The 14,109-nt window shown below is 49.7% G+C and overlaps 15 non-coding genes and 3 pseudogenes across 15 annotated transcripts; all 18 read right to left on the reverse strand.

The window, feature by feature from the left end:
- Window positions 1-547: 547 nt before the first annotated feature.
- On the reverse strand, window positions 548-710 carry LOC135008735 (U1 spliceosomal RNA). The gene has a single exon (XR_010208384.1). It is a non-coding gene; the product is annotated as a U1 spliceosomal RNA (small nuclear RNA).
- A 152-nt stretch (window positions 711-862) lies between these two features.
- LOC135008581 (U1 spliceosomal RNA) lies at window positions 863-1,026 on the reverse strand. Its single transcript, XR_010208235.1, has one exon. It is a non-coding gene; the product is annotated as a U1 spliceosomal RNA (small nuclear RNA).
- A 698-nt stretch (window positions 1,027-1,724) lies between these two features.
- LOC135008827 (U1 spliceosomal RNA) lies at window positions 1,725-1,860 on the reverse strand (annotated as a pseudogene).
- Window positions 1,861-2,012: 152 nt separating this feature from the next.
- LOC135008567 (U1 spliceosomal RNA) lies at window positions 2,013-2,176 on the reverse strand. The gene has a single exon (XR_010208221.1). It is a non-coding gene; the product is annotated as a U1 spliceosomal RNA (small nuclear RNA).
- Window positions 2,177-5,415: 3,239 nt separating this feature from the next.
- Window positions 5,416-5,579, reverse strand: LOC135008897 (U1 spliceosomal RNA). The gene has a single exon (XR_010208500.1). It is a non-coding gene; the product is annotated as a U1 spliceosomal RNA (small nuclear RNA).
- A 670-nt stretch (window positions 5,580-6,249) lies between these two features.
- On the reverse strand, window positions 6,250-6,412 carry LOC135008793 (U1 spliceosomal RNA). The gene has a single exon (XR_010208440.1). It is a non-coding gene; the product is annotated as a U1 spliceosomal RNA (small nuclear RNA).
- A 674-nt stretch (window positions 6,413-7,086) lies between these two features.
- On the reverse strand, window positions 7,087-7,249 carry LOC135008792 (U1 spliceosomal RNA). Its single transcript, XR_010208439.1, has one exon. It is a non-coding gene; the product is annotated as a U1 spliceosomal RNA (small nuclear RNA).
- Window positions 7,250-7,401: 152 nt separating this feature from the next.
- Window positions 7,402-7,565, reverse strand: LOC135008655 (U1 spliceosomal RNA). The gene has a single exon (XR_010208307.1). It is a non-coding gene; the product is annotated as a U1 spliceosomal RNA (small nuclear RNA).
- Window positions 7,566-8,239: 674 nt separating this feature from the next.
- Window positions 8,240-8,402, reverse strand: LOC135008779 (U1 spliceosomal RNA). Its single transcript, XR_010208426.1, has one exon. It is a non-coding gene; the product is annotated as a U1 spliceosomal RNA (small nuclear RNA).
- A 152-nt stretch (window positions 8,403-8,554) lies between these two features.
- LOC135008677 (U1 spliceosomal RNA) lies at window positions 8,555-8,718 on the reverse strand. The gene has a single exon (XR_010208329.1). It is a non-coding gene; the product is annotated as a U1 spliceosomal RNA (small nuclear RNA).
- Window positions 8,719-9,419: 701 nt separating this feature from the next.
- Window positions 9,420-9,556, reverse strand: LOC135008853 (U1 spliceosomal RNA; annotated as a pseudogene).
- Window positions 9,557-9,708: 152 nt separating this feature from the next.
- On the reverse strand, window positions 9,709-9,872 carry LOC135008656 (U1 spliceosomal RNA). Its single transcript, XR_010208308.1, has one exon. It is a non-coding gene; the product is annotated as a U1 spliceosomal RNA (small nuclear RNA).
- Window positions 9,873-10,546: 674 nt separating this feature from the next.
- LOC135008804 (U1 spliceosomal RNA) lies at window positions 10,547-10,709 on the reverse strand. The gene has a single exon (XR_010208450.1). It is a non-coding gene; the product is annotated as a U1 spliceosomal RNA (small nuclear RNA).
- Window positions 10,710-10,861: 152 nt separating this feature from the next.
- On the reverse strand, window positions 10,862-11,025 carry LOC135008979 (U1 spliceosomal RNA). Its single transcript, XR_010208578.1, has one exon. It is a non-coding gene; the product is annotated as a U1 spliceosomal RNA (small nuclear RNA).
- Window positions 11,026-11,699: 674 nt separating this feature from the next.
- Window positions 11,700-11,862, reverse strand: LOC135008736 (U1 spliceosomal RNA). The gene has a single exon (XR_010208385.1). It is a non-coding gene; the product is annotated as a U1 spliceosomal RNA (small nuclear RNA).
- Window positions 11,863-12,014: 152 nt separating this feature from the next.
- LOC135008582 (U1 spliceosomal RNA) lies at window positions 12,015-12,178 on the reverse strand. Its single transcript, XR_010208236.1, has one exon. It is a non-coding gene; the product is annotated as a U1 spliceosomal RNA (small nuclear RNA).
- Window positions 12,179-12,877: 699 nt separating this feature from the next.
- LOC135008856 (U1 spliceosomal RNA) lies at window positions 12,878-13,012 on the reverse strand (annotated as a pseudogene).
- A 152-nt stretch (window positions 13,013-13,164) lies between these two features.
- On the reverse strand, window positions 13,165-13,328 carry LOC135008891 (U1 spliceosomal RNA). The gene has a single exon (XR_010208498.1). It is a non-coding gene; the product is annotated as a U1 spliceosomal RNA (small nuclear RNA).
- Window positions 13,329-14,109: the final 781 nt, after the last annotated feature.

The raw sequence follows: 14,109 nt of genomic DNA on the forward strand, positions 1-14,109 counted from the left end.
AGATGAACATGGGAGGGCAGAAGGCTGCCTAATACTGAAGCACCCCCAAACAACAAACCAAATGCAACAACTAGTGCAAGCATTCCTGGGGGAAGTTCTGCAGAAGACGGATTTGCATACGGTGATGTCATCCAAGCAGTGGGTCAAAGTTGGCTTCAACCCTCATCTGCATATGAAAAGAGAAAAGGGGCGTGCAGGGCATGGCGGCCTTTTGCGGTGCTTGGATGACCCCTAGTTCGCATTAAACACCTCCACCCTCCTTTGGTGTGGGGCTCATGTTGGCCATGCCCCATCCCCTGGAGCATTCAAGCTGATTTCTTGCAGCAGCTGGGCACTGTAACAGCTCCAGAGCTGCTCTGTAAGGCAAGTAAAAGGGTGTGGGCCCTGCAGCACTACCTGTAGTTTGCATTGTGCATTGGAAGGCACAAAGTAAGCAGACGGGAGGAGAAGTCAGGATAGTGCACAAGGGTATAGAAGGGAGCGGCTGAAGAAAAGAGAAGTGGAAACAGACAGCAAACTAGGCTGGAGAGAGACCTGAGACAAAGAGATCTGAATTATACGAGAGCCGACCAAGGGAAACACAAATTATGCAGTCAAGTTTCCCACATTTGGGGAAATCGCAGGGGCAGCACACCCAGAGTGCAATGGGTGAGCCTTGCCCTGGGAGAAGCACCTTCATGATCATAGTATCTCACCTGGCAGGTAAGTAGGAGTTGGGCTAGAGCTGGGGAGGGTCGCTGTTCGGGCACCCCCCTGTCAAGTGAAAGAGATCCAACTGAGGCAGCACAAGGGAACTCTCGAAAGAAGAACAAGGCTAGAGGAAGATCTGAGACAAAGAAATCTGACTTTTTCCAGAGCTGGCCAGAGGAAAGCACAAACACAGTCCCCCACTACCACAAATAATGCAGTCGAGTTTCCCACATTTGGGGAAATCACAGGGGTCAGCATACCCAGAATGCAATGAATGAACCTCACCCTGGGAGAACAATCTTCATGACCATGGTATCGCCTATGCAAAATAAGTATGATTTGGGATAGGGCTGGGGAGGGCCGCTGCTCAGGCACATCTCTGTCAAGTAAAGGAGATTCAACTGAGGCAGCACAAGGGAACTCTCATCTGGGGACAACAACTGCAGGGAGAACACATATTTTCAGATGAACATGTGAGGGCAGAAGGCTGCCTAATACTGAAGCACCCCCAAACAACAAACCAAATGCAACAACTAGTGCAAGCATTCCTGGGGGAAGGCCTGCAGCAGATGGATTTGCATATGGTGATGTCATCCAAGCAGTGGGTCAAAGTTGGCTTCAACCCTCGTCTGCATATGAAAAGAGAAAAGGGGCGTGCAGGGCATGGCGGCCTTTTGCAGCGCTTGGATGACCCCTAGTTTGCATTACACACCTCCTCCCTCCTTCGGTGTGGGGCTCATGTTGGCTATGCCCCAGCCCCTGAAGCATTAAAGCTGATTTCTTGCAGCAGCTGGGCACTGTAACTGCTCCAGAGCTACTCTGTAAGGCAAGTAAAAGGGTGTGGGCCCTGCAGCACTACCTGTAGTTCGCATTGTGCGTTGGAAGGCACGAAGTAAGCAGACGGGAGAAGTCAGGATAGTGCGCAAGGGCATAGAAGGGAGCGGCTCAAGAAAAGAGAAGTGGAAACAGACAGCAAACTAGGCTGGAGAGAGACCTGAGACAAAGAGATCTGAATTATACGAGAGCCGACGAGGGGAAACACAAATTATGCAGTCAAGTTTCCCACATTTGGGGAAATCGCAGGAGCAGCACACCCAGAGTGCAATGGTTGAGCCTTGCCCTGGGAGAAGCACCTTCATGATCATAGTATCTCACCTGGCAGGTAAGTAGGAGTTGGGCTAGAGCTGGGGAGGGTCGCTGCTCGGGTTCCCCCCTGTGAAGTGAAGGAGATCCAACTGAAGCAGCACCAGGGAACTCTCGAAAGAAGAACAAGGCTAGAGGAAGATCTGAGACAAAGAAATCTGACTTTTACCAGAGCTGACCAGAGGAAAGCACAAACACAGTCCCCCACTACCACAAATAATGCAGTCGAGTTTCCCACATTTGGGAAAATCACAGGGGTCAGCATACCCAGAATGCAATGAATGAACCTAACCCTGGGAGAACAATCTTCATGACCATGGTATCTCCTATGCAAAATAAGTATGATTTGGGATAGGGCTGGTGAGGGCCGCTGCTCAGGCACATCTCTGTCAAGTAAAGGAGATTCAACTGAGGCAGCACAAGGGAACTCTCATCTGGGGACAACAACTGCAGGGAGACCACATCTTTTCAGATGAACATGGGAGGGCGGAAGGCTGCCTAATACTGAAGCACCATCAAATATCAAACCATGGCCCTCATTCCGAGTTGATCGCTCGCAAGGCGATTTTAGCAGAGTTACACACGCTAAGCCGCCGCCTACTGGGAGTGAATCTTAGCTTCTTAAAATTGCGACCGATGTATTCGCAATATTGCGATTACAAACTACTTAGCAGTTTCAGAGTAGCTTCAGACTTACTCTGCATCTGCGATCAGTTCAGTGCTTGTCGTTCCTGGTTTGACGTCACAAACACTCCCAGAGTTCGCCCAGACACTCCCCCGTTTCTCCGGCCACTCCTGCGTTTTTTCCGGAAACTGTAGCGTTTTTTCCCACACGCCCATAAAACGGCCTGTTTCCGCCCAGTAACACCCATTTCCTGTCAATCACATTACGATCGCCGGAGCGAAGAAAAATCCGTGAGTAAAAATACTTTCTTCATTGTAAAATTACTTGGCGCAGTCGCAGTGCGAATATTGCGCATGCGTACTAAGCAGAATTTCACTGCGATGCGATGAAATTTACAGAGCGAACGACTCGGAATGAGGGCCCATATGCAACAACTAGTACAAGCACTCCTGGGGGAAGGTCTGCAGCAGACGGATTTGCATACGGTGATGTAAATCCAAGCAGTGGGCCAAAGTTGACTGGAACCCTCATCTGCATATGAAAAGAGAAAAGGGGCATGCAGGGCATGGCGGCCTTTTGCAGTGCTTGGATGACCCCTAGTTCGCATTAAACACCCCCACCCTCCTTTGGTGTGGGGCTCATGTTGGCCATGCCCCATCCCCTGATGCATTCAAGCTGATTTCTTGCAGCAGCTGGGCACTGTAACAGCTCCAGAGCTGTTCTGTAAGGCAAGTAAAAGTGTGTGGGCCCTGCAGCACCACCTGTTGTTCGCATTGTGCGTTGGAAGGCACAAATTAAGCAGACGGGAGGAGAAGTCAGGATAGTGCGCAAGGGCATTCTTTTCTCTTAGTCCGGGGGCAAGGCTTCAAAATGGGGTCTGCAACGGAGGAGACACAGGGGGCGTGGTCACAGCAGCTTTTCTCTACAGTCTGCACCAGCAGGAGCCTACACCATTTTTTATGATCACGCTGAACTGCAGTGCGACTGCAATTACAGCATGGTCAAGAAGGGAGGCGTCATGCTGGGTGGCCATGCCCTGTCACTGTGCAGGAGCCAGCACCGCTCACACACTAGTCCCCGGGTGCAGCCCCAACCCCCGGGACACCCGGAGCAACAAAATGTAGATTCAGGCCACCAGGCCACGCCCCTACCTATGAAACCATGCCTCCTTTTTACCATTGCGCTGTTTATCTGCGCGCACTGCATTACAATCTCCCTCGCCACCTCTCTGGGTGTCACCAGTGATAGTGACACCTCTGCCATGCTTGTAGCAGCTGGTCCTAAGATCTACGCCTCAAGCCCTGAGTGTTTGCCCTTGTGACTTGTTGATCATCATAGCGAAGCAGATGCTTACAGAAAACTGCAGGGGCTTAGATTGAAAATAAAAACAATTGATGGGTATAAGGTAGAGAGGAGTGGGTTCGGTTCTCCGAGAACCGAATTCCCCACGAACTCCACGTGGTTTACATTGGTCCGAGGCAGGCTCGGTTGTTCCTGCCTGACTCGGAAAACCTGAACAAGGGAAAATGTCATCATCCCGCTGTCAGATTCTCGTGAGATTCGGATTCCATATAAAGAGCTGCGCGTTGCTGCCATTTTTACTCGTGCATTGAAGAGAGAGCGGAGAGGACGTGGCTATGTTCTCTCAGTGGAAATCTCAATATCAGTGCTCAGTATCAGTGGTTACTTATTGCTGCTCAGTAATACTAGTAGTGTGTCTCTCCTGCTCAGTGTCAGTTCTCAGTAGTATCCTCATCAGTGCTCAGTATCACTGCTCATTGTCTTGTGCTGCATTGTGGTGCTCAGCATACTACAGTACATTACTAATAGTCCAGTGCTGCATCTTGCTGCTCAGTGTCAGTTCTAGTATCCTCATCAGTGCTCACTATCACTGCTCATTGCATTGTGGTGTTCTGTATACTACAGTAACATAGTAATATAGTATATATAGAGGAGCGGGTTCGGTTCTCCGAGAACCGAATTCCCGACGAACTCCACGTGGTTTACACTGGTCCGAGGCAGGCTCGGTTGTTCCTGCCTGACTCGGAAAACCTGAACAAGGGAAAATGTCATCATCCCGCTGTCGGATTCTCGCGAGATTCGGATTCCATATAAAGAGCTGCGCGTTGCCGCCATTTTTACTCGTGCATTGAAGAGAGAGCGGAGAGGACGTGGCTATGTTCTCTCAGTGGAAATCTCAATATCAGTGCTCAGTATCAGTGGTTACTTATTGCTGCTCAGTAATACTAGTAGTGTGTCTCTCCTGCTCAGTGTCAGTTCTCAGTAGTATCCTCATCAGTGCTCAGTATCACTGCTCATTGTCTTGTGCTGCATTGTGGTGCTCAGCATACTACAGTACATTACTAATAGTCCAGTGCTGCATCTTGCTGCTCAGTGTCAGTTCTAGTATCCTCATCAGTGCTCACTATCACTGCTCATTACATTGTGGTGTTCTGTATACTACAGTAACATAGTAATATAGTAACATATGGTAACATAGTTTTTGAGGTTGAATAGAGGCAAATTGCCCATCGTGTTCAACCTGTTTTAAGTTGTGATGATTCTACATACTTGCTGAATAATGTTTTATGACTAGTTAGCTACTATAACTCATGTTACCCCCGGATTAACCATGTTGATATTTTAAGTATTATAACCTTGGATAGCTTTTTCATTCAGAAATGTATCCATTCCTTTTTTAAATCCAATTACAGAGTCCGCCATTACCACCTTCCCTGGCAGGGAATTCCACATCCTGATTGCCCTAACAGTGAAGATCATAGTATCTCACCTGGCAGGTAAGTAGGAGTTGGGCTAGAGCTGTGGAGGATTGCTGCTCGGGCACCCCCTGTCAAGTGAAGGAGATCCAACTGAGGCAGCACAAGGGAACTCTCGAAAGAAGAACAAGGCTAGAGGAAGATCTGAGACAAAGAAATCTGACTTTTACCAGAGCTGACCAGAGGAAAGCACAAACACAGTCCCCCACTACCACAAATAATGCAGTCGAGTTTCCCACATTTGGGGAAATCACAGGGGTCAGCATACCCAGAGTGCAATGAATGAACCTCACCCTGGGAGAACAATCTTCATGACCATGGTATCTCCTATGCAAAATAAGTATGATTTGGGATAGGGCTGGGGAGGGCCGCTGCTCAGGCACATCTCTGTCAAGTAAAGGAGATTCAACTGAGGCAGCACAAGGGAACTCTCATCTGGGGACAACAACTGCAGGGAGAACACATATTTTCAGATGAACATGGGAGGGCAGAAGGCTGCCTAATACTGAAGCACCCCCAAACAACAAACCAAATGCAACTACTAGTGCAAGCATTCCTGGGGGAAGGCCTGCAGCAGACGGATTTGCATATGGTGATGTCATCCAAGCAGTGGGTCAAAGTTGGCTTCAACCCTCGTCTGCATATGAAAATAAAAAAGGGGTGTGCAGGGCATGGCTGCCTTTTGCGGCGCTTGGATGACCCCTAGTTCGCATTAAACACCTCCACCCTCCTTCGGTGTGGGGCTCATGTTGGCTATGCCCCAGCCCCTGAAGCATTCAAGCTGATTTCTTGCAGCAGCTGGGCACTGTAACAGCTCCAGAGCTGCTCTGTAAAGCAAGTAAAAGGGTGTGGGCCCTGCAGCACTACCTGTAGTTTGCATTGTGCATTGGAAGGCACAAAGTAAGCAGACGGGGAAGTCAGGATAGTGCACAAGGGCATAGAAGGGAGCGGCTGAAGAAAAGAGAAGTGGAAACAGACAGCAAACAAGGCTGGAGAGAGACCTGAGACAAAGAGATCTGAATTATACGAGAGCCGACCAGGGGAAACACAAATTATGCAGTCAAGTTTCCCACATTTGGGGAAATCGCAGGGGCAGCACACCCAGAGTGCAATGGGTGAGCCTTGCCCTGGGAGAATAATCTTCATGACCATGGTATCTCCTATGCAAAATAAGTATGATTTGGGATAGAGCTGGGGAGGGCCGCTGCTCAGGCACATCTCTGTCAAGTTAAGGAGATTCAACTGAGGCAGCACAAGGGAACTCTCATCTAGGGACAACAACTGCAGGGAGAACACATATTTTCAGATGAACATGGGAGGGCAGAAGGCTGCCTAATACTGAAGCACCCCCAAACAACAAACCAAATGCAACAACTAGTGCAAGCATTCCTGGGGGAAGGCCTGCCGCAGATGGATTTGCATATGGTGATGTCATCCAAGCAGTGGGTCAAAGTTGGCTTCAACCCTCGTCTGCATATGAAAACAGAAAAGGGGCGCGCAGGGCATGGTGGCCTTTTGCTGCGCTTGTCTGACCCCTAGTTTGCATTAAACACCTCCACCCTCCTTCGGTGTGGGGCTCATGTTGGCTATGCCCCAGCCCCTGAAGCATTCAAGCTGATTTCTTGCAGCAGCTTGGCACTGCAACAGCTCCAGAGCTGCTCTGTAAGGCAAGTAAAAGGGTGTGGGCCCTGCAGCACTACCTGTAGTTTGCATTGTGCATTGGAAGGCACAAAGTAAGCAGACGGGAGGAGAAGTCAGGATAGTGCACAAGGGTATAGAAGGGAGCGGCTGAAGAAAAGAGAAGTGGAAACAGACAGCAAACTAGGCTGGAGAGAGACCTGAGACAAAGAGATCTGAATTATACGAGAGCCGACCAGGGGAAACACAAATTATGCAGTCAAGTTTCCCACATTTGGGGAAATCGCAGGAGCAGCACACCCAGAGTTCAATGGGTGAGCCTTGCCCTGGGAGAAGCACCTTCATGATCATAGTATCTCACCTGGCAGGTAAGTAGGAGTTGGGCTAGAGCTGGGGAGGGTCGCTGCTCGGGCACCCCCCTGTAAAGTGAAGGAGATCCAACTGAGGCAGCACAAGGGAACTCTCGAAAGAAGAACAAGGCTAAAGGAAAATCTGAGACAAAGAAATCTGACTTTTACCAGAGCTGACCAGAGGAAAGCACAAACACAGTCTCCCACTACCACAAATAATGCAGTCAAGTTTCCCACATTTGGGGAAATCACAGGGGTCAGCATACCCAAAATGCAATGAATGAACCTCACCCTGGGAGAAAAATCTTCATGACCATGGTATCTCCTATGCAAAATAAGTATGATTTGGAATAGGGCTGGGGAGGGCCGCTGCTCATGCACATCTCTGTCAAGTAAAGGAGATTCAACTGAGGCAGCACAAGGGAACTCTCATCTTGGGACAACAACTGCAGGGAGAACATATATTTTCAGATGAACATGGGAGGGCAGAAGGCTGCCTAATACTGAAGCACCCCCAAACAACAAACCAAATGCAACAACTAGTGCAAGCATTCCTGGGGGAAGGCCTGCCGCAGAGGGATTTGCATATGGTGATGTCATCCAAGCAGTGGGTCAAAGTTGGCTTCAACCCTCGTCTGCATATGAAAAGAGAAAAGGGGCGTGCAGGGCATGGTGGCCTTTTGCGGCGCTTGGCTGACCCCTAGTTTGCATTAAACACCTCCACCCTCCTTTGGTGTGGGGCTCATGTTGGCTATGCCCCAGCCCCTGAAGCATTCAAGCTGATTTCTTGCAGCAGCTGGGCACTGTAACAGCTCCAGAGCTGCTCTGTAAGGCAAGTAAAAGGGTCTGGGCCCTGCAGCACTACCTGTAGATCGCATTGTGCGTTGGAAGGCACAAAGTAAGCAGACAGGAGGAGAAGTCAGGATAGTGCGCAAGGGCATAGAAGGGAGCGGCTCAAGAAAAGAGAAGTGGAAACAGACAGCAAACTAGGCTGGAGAGAGACCTGAGACAAAGAGATCTGAATTATACGAGAGCCGACCAGGGGAAACACAAATTATGCAGTCAAGTTTCCCACATTTGGGGAAATCGCAGGGGCAGCACACCCAGAGTGCAATGGGTGAGCCTTGCCCTGGGAGAAGCACCTTCATAATCATAGTATCTCACCTGGCAGGTAAGTAGGAGTTGGGCTAGAGCTGGGGAGGGTCGCTGTTCGGGCACCCCCCTGTCAAGTGAAAGAGATCCAACTGAGGTAGCACAAGGGAACTCTCGAAAGAAGAACAAGGCTAGAGGAAGATCTGAGACAAAGAAATCTGACTTTTTCCAGAGCTGACCAGAGGAAAGCACAAACACAGTCCCCCACTACCACAAATAATGCTGTCGAGTTTCCCACATTTGGGGAAATCACAGGGGTCAGCATACCCAGAATGCAATGAATGAACCTCACCTTGGGAGAACAATCTTCATGACCATGGTATCGCCTATGCAAAATAAGTATGATTTGGGATAGGGCTGGGGAGGGCCGCTGCTCAGGCACATCTCTGTCAAGTAAAGGAGATTCAACTGAGGCAGCACAAGGGAACTCTCATCTGGGGACAACAACTGCAGGGAGAACACATATTTTCTGATGAACATGTGAGGGCAGAAGGCTGCCTAATACTGATGCACCCCCAAACAACAAACCAAATGCAACAACTAGTGCAAGCATTCCTGGGGGAAGGCCTGCAGCAGATGGATTTGCATATGGTGATGTCATCCAAGCAGTGGGTCAAAGTTGGCTTCAACCCTCGTCTGCATATGAAAAGAGAAAAGGGGCGTGCAGGGCATGGCGGCCTTTTGCAGCGCTTGGATGACCCCTAGTTCGCATTACACACCTCCACCCTCCTTCGGTGTGGGGCTCATGTTGGCTATGCCCCAGCCCCTGAAGCATTCAAGCTGATTTCTTGCAGCAGCTGGGCACTGTAACTGCTCCAGAGCTACTCTGTAAGGCAAGTAAAAGGGTGTGGACCCTGCAGCACTACCTGTAGTTCGCATTGTGCGTTGGAAGGCACGAAGTAAGCAGACAGGAGGAGAAGTCAGGATAGTGCGCAAGGGCATAGAAGGGAGCGGCTCAAGAAAAGAGAAGTGGAAACAGACAGCAAACTAGGCTGGAGAGAGACCTGAGACAAAGAGATCTGAATTATACGAGAGCCGACGAGGGGAAACACAAATTATGCAGTCAAGTTTCCCACATTTTGGGGAAATCGCAGGAGCAGCACACCCAGAGTGCAATGGTTGAGCCTTGCCCTGGGAGAAGCACCTTCATGATCATAGTATCTCACCTGGCAGGTAAGTAGGAGTTGGGCTAGAGCTGGGGAGGGTCGCTGCTCGGGTTCCCCCCTGTGAAGTGAAGGAGATCCAACTGAGGCAGCACCAGGGAACTCTTGAAAGAAGAACAAGGCTAGAGGAAGATCTGAGACAAAGAAATCTGACTTTTACCAGAGCTGACCAGAGGAAAGCACAAACACAGTCTCCCACTACCACAAATAATGCAGTCAAGTTTCCCACATTTGGGGAAATCACAGGGGTCAGCATACCCAAAATGCAATGAATGAACCTCACCCTGGGAGAAAAATCTTCATGACCATGGTATCTCCTATGCAAAATAAGTATGATTTGGAATAGGGCTGGGGAGGGCCGCTGCTCATGCACATCTCTGTCAAGTAAAGGAGATTCAACTGAGGCAGCACAAGGGAACTCTCATCTTGGGACAACAACTGCAGGGAGAACATATATTTTCAGATGAACATGGGAGGGCAGAAGACTGCCTAATACTGAAGCACCCCCAAACAACAAACCAAATGCAACAACTAGTGCAAGCATTCCTGGGGGAAGGCCTGCCGCAGATGGATTTGCATATGGTGATGTCATCCAAGCAGTGGGTCAAAGTTGGCTTCAACCCTCGTCTGCATATGAAAAGAGAAAAGGGGCGTGCAGGGCATGGTGGCCTTTTGCGGCGCTTGGCTGACCCCTAGTTTGCATTAAACACCTCCACCCTCCTTTGGTGTGGGGCTCATGTTGGCTATGCCCCAGCCCCTGAAGCATTCAAGCTGATTTCTTGCAGCAGCTGGGCACTGTAACAGCTCCAGAGCTGCTCTGTAAGGCAAGTAAAAGGGTGTGGGCCCTGCAGCACTACCTGTAGTTCGCATTGTGCGTTGGAAGGCACAAAGTAAGCAGACAGGAGGAGAAGTCAGGATAGTGCGCAAGGGCATAGAAGGGAGCGGCTCAAGAAAAGAGAAGTGGAAACAGACAGCAAACTAGGCTGGAGAGAGACCTGAGACAAAGAGATCTGAATTATACGAGAGCCGACCAGGGGAAACACAAATTATACAGTCAAGTTTCCCACATTTGGGGAAATCGCAGGAGCAGCACACCCAGAGTGCAATGGGTTAGCCTTGCCCTGGGAGAAGCACCTTCATGATCATAGTATCTCACCTGGCAGGTAAGTAGGAGTTGGGCTAGAGCTGGGGAGGGTCGCTGCTCGGGTACCCCCCTGTAAAGTGAAGGAGATCCAACTAAGGCAGCACAAGGGAACTCTCGAAAGAAGAACAAGGCTAGAGGAAAATCTGAGACAAAGAAATCTGACTTTTACCAGAGCTGACCAGAGGAAAGCACAAACACAGTCCCCCACTACCACAAATAATGCAGCTGAGTTTCCCACATTTGGGGAAATCACAGGGGTCAGCATACCCAAAATGCAATGAATGAACCTCACCCTGGGAGAAAAATCTTCATGACCATGGTATCTCCTATGCAAAATAAGTATGATTTGGAATAGGGCTGGGGAGGGCCGCTGCTCATGCACATCTCTGTCAAGTAAAGGAGATTTAACTGAGGCAGCACAAGGGAACTCTCATCTGGGGACAACAACTGCAGGGAGAACACATATTTTCAGATGAACATGGGAGGGCAGAAGGCTGCCTAATACTGAAGCACCCCCAAACAACAAACCAAATGCAACAACTAGTGCAAGCATTCCTGGGGGAAGTTCTGCAGAAGACGGATTTGCATACGGTGATGTCATCCAAGCAGTGGGTCAAAGTTGGCTTCAACCCTCATCTGCATATGAAAAGAGAAAAGGGGCGTGCAGGGCATGGCGGCCTTTTGCGGTGCTTGGATGACCCCTAGTTCGCATTAAACACCTCCACCCTCCTTTGGTGTGGGGCTCATGTTGGCCATGCCCCATCCCCTGATGCATTCAAGCTGATTTCTTGCAGCAGCTGGGCACTGTAACAGCTCCAGAGCTGCTCTGTAAGGCAAGTAAAAGGGTGTGGGCCCTGCAGCACTACCTGTAGTTTGCATTGTGCATTGGAAGGCACAAAGTAAGCAGACGGGAGGAGAAGTCAGGATAGTGCACAAGGGTATAGAAGGGAGCGGCTGAAGAAAAGAGAAGTGGAAACAGACAGCAAACTAGGCTGGAGAGAGACCTGAGACAAAGAGATCTGAATTATACGAGAGCCGACCAAGGGAAACACAAATTATGCAGTCAAGTTTCCCACATTTGGGGAAATCGCAGGGGCAGCACACCCAGAGTGCAATGGGTGAGCCTTGCCCTGGGAGAAGCACCTTCATGATCATAGTATCTCACCTGGCAGGTAAGTAGGAGTTGGGCTAGAGCTGGGGAGGGTCGCTGTTCGGGCACCCCCCTGTCAAGTGAAAGAGATCCAACTGAGGCAGCACAAGGGAACTCTCGAAAGAAGAACAAGGCTAGAGGAAGATCTGAGACAAAGAAATCTGACTTTTTCCAGAGCTGGCCAGAGGAAAGCACAAACACAGTCCCCCACTACCACAAATAATGCAGTCGAGTTTCCCACATTTGGGGAAATCACAGGGGTCAGCATACCCAGAATGCAATGAATGAACCTCACCCTGGGAGAACAATCTTCATGACCATGGTATCGCCTATGCAAAATAAGTATGATTTGGGATAGGGCTGGGGAGGGCCGCTTCTCAGGCACATCTCTGTCAAGTAAAGGAGATTCAACTGAGGCAGCACAAGGGAACTCTCATCTGGGGACAACAACTGCAGGGAGAACACATATTTTCAGATGAACATGTGAGGGCAGAAGGCTGCCTAATACTGAAGCACCCCCAAACAACAAACCAAATGCAACAACTAGTGCAAGCATTCCTGGGGGAAGGCCTGCAGCAGATGGATTTGCATATGGTGATGTCATCCAAGCAGTGGGTCAAAGTTGGCTTCAACCCTCGTCTGCATATGAAAAGAGAAAAGGGGCGTGCAGGGCATGGCGGCCTTTTGCAGCGCTTGGATGACCCCTAGTTTGCATTACACACCTCCTCCCTCCTTCGGTGTGGGGCTCATGTTGGCTATGCCCCAGCCCCTGAAGCATTCAAGCTGATTTCTTGCAGCAGCTGGGCACTGTAACTGCTCCAGAGCTACTCTGTAAGGCAAGTAAAAGGGTGTGGGCCCTGCAGCACTACCTGTAGTTCGCATTGTGCGTTGGAAGGCACGAAGTAAGCAGACGGGAGAAGTCAGGATAGTGCGCAAGGGCATAGAAGGGAGCGGCTCAAGAAAAGAGAAGTGGAAACAGACAGCAAACTAGGCTGGAGAGAGACCTGAGACAAAGAGATCTGAATTATACGAGAGCCGATGAGGGGAAACACAAATTATGCAGTCAAGTTTCCCACATTTGGGGAAATCGCAAGAGCAGCACACCCAGAGTGCAATGGTTGAGCCTTGCCCTGGGAGAAGCACCTTCATGATCATAGTATCTCACCTGGCAGGTAAGTAGGAGTTGGGCTAGAGCTGGGGAGGGTCGCTGCTCGGGTTCCCCCCTGTGAAGTGAAGGAGATCCAACTGAAGCAGCACCAGGGAACTCTCGAAAGAAGAACAAGGCTAGAGGAAGATCTGAGACAAAGAAATCTGACTTTTACCAGAGCTGACCAGAGGAAAGCACAAACACAGTCCCCCACTACCACAAATAATGCAGTCGAGTTTCCCACATTTGGGAAAATCACAGGGGTCAGCATACCCAGAATGCAATGAATGAACCTCACCCTGGGAGAACAATCTTCATGACCATGGTATCTCCTATGCAAAATAAGTATGATTTGGGATAGGGCTGGTGAGGGCCGCTGCTCAGGCACATCTCTGTCAAGTAAAGGAGATTCAACTGAGGCAGCACAAGGGAACTCTCATCTTGGGACAACAACTGCAGGGAGACCACATCTTTTCAGATGAACATGGGAGGGCGGAAGGCAGCCTAATACTGAAGCACCATCAAATATCAAACCATGGCCCTCATTCCGAGTTGATCGCTCGCAAGGCGATTTTAGCAGAGTTACACACGCTAAGCCGCCGCCTACTGGGAGTGAATCTTAGCTTCTTAAAATTGCGACCGATGTATTCGCAATATTGCGATTACAAACTACTTAGCAGTTTCAGAGTAGCTTCAGACTTACTCGGCATCTGCGATCAGTTCAGTGCTTGTCGTTCCTGGTTTGACGTCACAAACACTCCCAGAGTTCGCCCAGACACTCCCCCGTTTCTCCGGCCACTCCTGCGTTTTTTCCGGAAACTGTAGCGTTTTTTCCCACACGCCCATAAAACGGCCTGTTTCCGCCCAGTAACACCCATTTCCTGTCAATCACATTACGATCGCCGGAGCGAAGAAAAAGCCGTGAGTAAAAATACTTTCTTCATTGTAAAATTACTTGGCGCAGTCGCAGTGCGAATATTGCGCATGCGTACTAAGCAGAATTTCACTGCGATGCGATGAAATTTACAGAGCGAACGACTCGGAATGAGGGCCCATATGCAACAACTAGTACAAGCACTCCTGGGGGAAGGTCTGCAGCAGACGGATTTGCATACGGTGATGTAAATCCA

The sequence above is a fragment of the Pseudophryne corroboree genome, unplaced genomic scaffold, assembly GCF_028390025.1.
Source record: "Pseudophryne corroboree isolate aPseCor3 unplaced genomic scaffold, aPseCor3.hap2 scaffold_223, whole genome shotgun sequence".
NCBI lineage: Eukaryota > Metazoa > Chordata > Amphibia > Anura > Myobatrachidae > Pseudophryne > Pseudophryne corroboree.